The 6,000-nt window shown below is 42.6% G+C and overlaps 1 protein-coding gene across 1 annotated transcript in view; it reads right to left on the minus strand.

Annotated features, from left to right (window-relative positions):
• Positions 1–3,148, minus strand: part of frmd6 (FERM domain containing 6) — a 28,179-nt gene extending 25,031 nt beyond the window's left edge. The window contains exon 1 of the mRNA XM_076749337.1: positions 2,955–3,148. The gene's annotated coding sequence lies outside the window, so the exon portion shown is untranslated. The remainder of the gene's footprint in view (positions 1–2,954) is intronic.
• Between the last annotated feature and the right edge of the window lie 2,852 nt (positions 3,149–6,000).

Raw genomic sequence — 6,000 nt, forward strand, 5'->3', positions numbered from 1 at the left:
GCTAAGAGATATTCCTAAACTCTGGTATCCAGTGTTCCTGATCCCGGACTGAACTTGGGTCACAGTAACACATCTACCTGCTCCCAATCCAACCAAAACCACCAAAATATCCTACAGGAAAGACTGAGAGCTGTAGTGAGAAGCGTGTGAGATAAGCTGATAATATCCTTGGGGGGTGCTGGCAGGTTAAATCTCTGTGGTCCACATCCTTGAAAGGACTTTACTCAGAAGGGCAGGCAAAACAGACAAAAAAACACAATCAAAGGAAAGGGGAGAAAAGGAGACAAACGCAGGAAGAACTGACCTATTTCTTTTTCTTCTGTCCCCTTTGGTGCACTTGATACATGGATGTGAGGAGTCCTTCAACATTCCTGCACTTGCAGAAAAAGCATGCAACGCCGATGTTTTGGCATTGATGTCTTGTTGCAGTTTTAACTTTTTAACTTAAAATCAGGGTTTATGCAGTCCTGTGTGAAGCATTTTCAGGACTCACAGGGCCAAAAATCCAGTCAAAAAACACACAAGGTTAATCTCTAAAAACATGGCCACCTCTCTGGATATCTGGCTGTTTTTTGGATTTTTTTTCAACTCTTCAAAAGCTGACTATCCTGAAATAAAGCAGTTACATGGACTCCACAGTGTGTAGAGTGATGCGAGTGGGGAGGCCAGGGCACCTGAATAACTTACACCAAGAAGGACATTTGGCTGCGTACACACCCACATGCTGTAGACACAGTGGAGATAACACGTGCAATCAGACAGCAAAAGATAAAGTTTCGCCTTCTTTATGTCAATAACAGTAATCTCATCCTTTCCCATGGACATGTGCCACACTCAATCCTCAGTTACATTGTCCTGACACTCAAAATATGGTTCCTCTCACAACCTATCTTCCACAATCAAGGCAAAAGGCAGATTGAGTGATAAATTCAGCAGAGAGCATTTTATAAACAAGCATCTGCTACAGTATGAAATTTCCCTCCTAGCCTAGGCTTCCCTGGGAGAATTTGCATTGTCAGGAGACAATTATGTAAAATGCGTGTAACGGGTTATCTCCAGTTACCTGTGTATAGCACCACAGCTGCTTTCTTCTTCAGCTCAGGTACTGTGTCTAACAGTTTTTGTATTCACGGCAGAGTTTTAGCATCAGAGCAAGCCAGCCCAGAGGCTAAGGATTCAGTTGAGCTTCTGAGGCTGAGTTTAATACTGAGGAAATCACTGATAAATTCAGACAAACAACAGATCCAGCATTCACTGAAGCATGTATGTAGCAAGTAATGCCATATGCCATGTTTGGTTTCATGACAGCACAGTAAAGACTAAAAGCTCCAGAACCAGATAGCAAAACATATCTGTTCCTCACATAAAGTTATACGTGGGAGGGGGGATTGCCTTGTGCAATTATGGGCCATCCCATCACACATTCCAACACAGATTCATTTGAATGAGTCACCAACACGCACACCAACCATCTTTGTTCACACGTTTCCTTTCTGTTTCCTACCCAAGCAGTGCTCTTCCTGCCCAGACAGCACCTGCACCATCGCTCTAACCCGTTCTCTGTTACGCCACCGAGCCAAGACAGTGTCGTGATCACAAAAACACGAGCTGTTTTTCTTCCGTTTTCCCCCACAGCTGGAGCAGAGACCTGGATGGCATGTCATACACTGTTTGCTGGGGAATGGGCCATACAAGGTAGCTGATCAACCTACCATGTGTACTGAATGAGTTATAAATGTGAACAGTCCTTAAAGGGGATCCCTTGACTCGGCATGCAGATGTCTGCAGAGCAAGCCAATAGCTTGATTTTATTTGTGCAAGTTTGAAAAATACAACAATTATTACATTAACGTTAACAAACTCATCATGGCTACTTGAGAAAGGGTATATGAATGACCGGGCAGGTATAACAACCAACCACTGGACACAAGTTTAGATGACAAAGCATCCTCTCTTCTGAAGTTCCCTTGAGCAAGACATTTAGTCCCCAATAGCTCCAGGGAATGGCAAACATCTGACTCTGACATCTCGGAAAACAGGGTAACTTTCCTTGAGAGTAAAATTATCATGATACTACACAGCATGGGCCACCCAATCTATTGAAAAGTAGTAGAGCCAAACCATGTCCACAGCCTAAAACCAGCTAAAGCTTTATGGGAAAACGTGAGGATTCCCGATTGCCCTCTGGTGTAATATTAAACAGAGGGGGAAATAGTTGGCATTCCTCGGTACTAAGAAAACAACTTTCAAGTCTGTTCAGAGGAAAAAAGAAAAGGGGAATTTGCAGCTCCAAACAGGATTGATGAGCATGGGTCCAACATCAGTTTGTGCCATTCAAGACATCTGACTTACACTACTCTGCAGTAACTCACTGTTGAAGGGGGTTTGTGCTACGTTTTTCAAAGATTCACTTATGGTCACTTTAACAATGGAGAAAAACTCACACTTAAAATGACGGCTTCGCTTTTCCATGAGGGCACCGGGTTGGTTTTCGGGTAACGTTAGAAGTACGAGAAGGGTAACGTTACCGATGAAGTTAACACAGGGAAAAAGTGAACAAATGTACAAAACTATAACTCAACTATCCTACTTTATCCGTTCAACAAGTCTGCGACATATCAAGTAAACACAAAATGGCTTAACTAACAGAAAAAAACAATCTCGGTTACTCATATTTCGTGGCAACTTTAAAATATCCTGGCAGCATCTTTGGTGAGGCAACACAAGTTGGCTGTCCCGTCACGGTTTTTAAAACACTTCAAAAATACTAATATTTGACACACGTGTAAAACCACATTAATCGGCTTCATTTGAAAACATTTAAATGGTTTCGAGTTGGTGAAATAACGTCGCAGTTGCTGCTAGCTAAAGTCATAACCGTTAACATTCCCAGCGCGAAACCATAAAAACGGATAAAGGCATTCAAAGCATCTAGCTGGTAAAGCAAAACTCACCTTTTCATGAGAAAACAGATTATTCCTTTTGAAAAGTGATAATCCGAAAAGGGTAATTCGTGTTTTTACAACAAAAAGACGGGGAGAAATCCAGAGTTTTGGAAAGACTTCAGTAAGTTTCGGAGAGGAGTCGTCGCCCTGCCGCCTTCGACTACAACCACATTCTGTCCCCGCTGGAGCTCTAACAAGTAGACAGGAATACATGTGCGGTGGGTGGCGGAGAAAAGAGGGGGGGCCGGGTTGAAGATGAGGATTTTGTAGTTACCTGGATCAACAACGCGCACGCAAACAGTCATAAGCAAGATGTTTAAATTAAATATTTAAACGTGTACTAAGTGATATAATTCACCTCATTAGTGTGTGTGTGTTTACGTCCTTTAATCTCGAGAATCGCCGTGGTGCTTTCGGAGCACTCCCCCCTATTGAAAGCCAGAGTTGGTATCGCCCACGGCTGCCTCTCATTCCATTCCTCCCGGCTGGACTGGAGCTGCGCCGCATTAATTTTGGAAGACGGCGGGGAGAAATAGTAACGGCGTCGTCCGTATGTAATAAAAGCATGCTCAGAAAAAGTTTCGACATGTTGGGCAGTTTATTTATACTTCCGGATCTCAACTACTCTGCAGCTGGTTTCCCTTTACACGCCTTTTCTGACCAGGACCATGAAAAATGTAGTAACCCCACCACTAAACTTGGTCACAAGCAGAAAGGAAGGATGCCAAGACAGTAAATACACAACTATATTATATCATAAGTTATATAATTATAATAATACACAATAAGATGACTTTGTACTTTATGAAAGGTCAAATTTTAAGTGCCTGCATATGAATATTGTAGCAGCCTAAGTTTTGTTGAGAGACTCACTTAAAAACAAATGAGTCAAATTGACTTTAAATCCGTTAAATTATATTAAATATGCAAGAAGGATTCCTAACAGTATGCATATTATCTTTACTATTATGATTTGGCTGATTTGTAGTTATTACATCATTGATGACCTAAAATAAACACACAATAAAGGAGACGGTCGGACTGTCATGATTTTGTGTTTCTAACAAAAACATGAGCCATAGAGGAGTTTGAAGGGGTTGAATATGGGAAGCCAAGAGGATGCTATGATATTTGAGCATGCCAGCCTTACATAAAGAGGGAAAACGTGAGGCTCTGCAGACACATCAGCTGTGCCATGATAAATGCACACATGCTTCATCTCCATATTTATTAGGATAAATTCCTTTATTGGATCCTTATGTTCCTGCTAACGGCCTGTCCACCCCCTCCATGATGTCAGACATAGGTTTAAAAGTGGGGAGAGCCCCTCTTAGTTGACATGGTGACCTGTAATTAGTGCTCGGGGGCCCACACTCTACTCCTACTACTTGTCAGAGAGAGAAATGGAGTGCCAAAACATGAAAAGGGGCACGGAAGTGTGCCTGGTCAAGCCAGGCTAAACCCCCTCTGGCCCAGATTTGGCTTTGAAGTGACATCAGAAAGAGACCTGAGAACAACAAAGCTAGCCTGAGACCCTTATCATCCAAAGAAAAAAAAAATGCAGACCACAAATCCCCAATCCCTGGATCAGACACCAACGTGATCATGTTACTGTCATGTTTGAAGCGAGTCAAAATGTAAATCTTGCTTTCAGGATGACTGGGAGTGGCGTACAGTATGAAACCCCAATAACACCCCTTAAAGCATTACTTTTGAACTACCAGCCAAGTCATGCATCATATTCAAAACGGTTTCATCAATAATTTTCGTTATCCAAGTAGTTTTCACTGCTCTCGCTCATTCTACACACCAGTCTGTCCTCTAAAACACAGGAAAAAAAACATTATTAAACACAATCAAAACCACTGGAACGGATGCCAGTGCAACTATGACATGTTCTATAGCTTGCATCCCCCCTCTTCCTCACCGCAGAGTGTTTCCAGTCTTGTCTGCATTGTCGCTGTCTTGACTTGATTAGCTGTCCCTGGCCGGGCTGGAGGTGCAGCAGGGAGCAGGTTGGGCTTTTTGTTTTGGCAGTATCTGACTAATTGAAATAACTCCCTCTGTGTTTCTGTCTCCCCAGGGGAAAGATGAAACCCCCCCCCCCCCCCCCTCCACACACACACACACACACACACACACACACACACACACACACACACACACACACACACACACACACACCAGACTTCAGTCATCATGGAGTGTCCTTGCCATTAGTCCTTCCTGTGGCTTAATGTGACACATACAGCCACCCCACCCCCCAAAAGCAAGGGAAAAGCAACAAATCATGACATTTTCATGCATTGTTGGCTAAAATATTGTAAGCTGTAGCATGCTTACACAAATGTTGTCTGACCTTGTTGGAAATAAAATGTGTATATAGTTATTCTGCGTGATCATGATAGAAGGTGTGGTGAAAAGTCAGCCTTCATAGAGCAGAAGCAGACATTTTCAGCTTCTCCCGCTAGACATTCATAGTGCTGCACTCGACTGTTCACATGAAAAGTGACAAAAATAGTTGCATCAAGAATGAAAAAAGAGAGCCAGAGAGAGAACTTCAAACCCTCTCTCACCTCCGCACAATCACAACATGAAGTGGTTGTGAATGTGGAACGGTTGGTTTCAGAAAGTTACAGAAATGATTGGACACAGCACCCACTCTCCACCAATCCGATGAGGAGAGGAGGATTTTCCTGAAGCTATCAGACCCTCCGACAAGTTTTTCTGACAGAGTACACTGCAGCTTAAGGGACTTAGCTCATAAAAGAAACATAAAAAAACATCCCTAAGTCAAAGTAAAAATAAAAGCATGTGACCACAAGTGTCCCTACTACTAGTGTACATAGCTTTTGTTGGACCCATGCATCGGCATATTACTGTGATCTTTTGGGTACAGCCATTATGAGCCACCGTTATGCTTCTATTTTGGTCAAGCATAATTGTAGCATGGTCATGATTATTGCATTTGGAAGGTGTTGTTTCCCAAATTTACAAGAGGCTTCAATTTGTCTGCACACTACATCACTTATGCATACTTGACAATTGAACTTGA

Source organism: Chaetodon auriga, chromosome 14 (genome assembly GCF_051107435.1).
Source record: "Chaetodon auriga isolate fChaAug3 chromosome 14, fChaAug3.hap1, whole genome shotgun sequence".
Classification (NCBI taxonomy): domain Eukaryota; kingdom Metazoa; phylum Chordata; class Actinopteri; order Chaetodontiformes; family Chaetodontidae; genus Chaetodon; species Chaetodon auriga.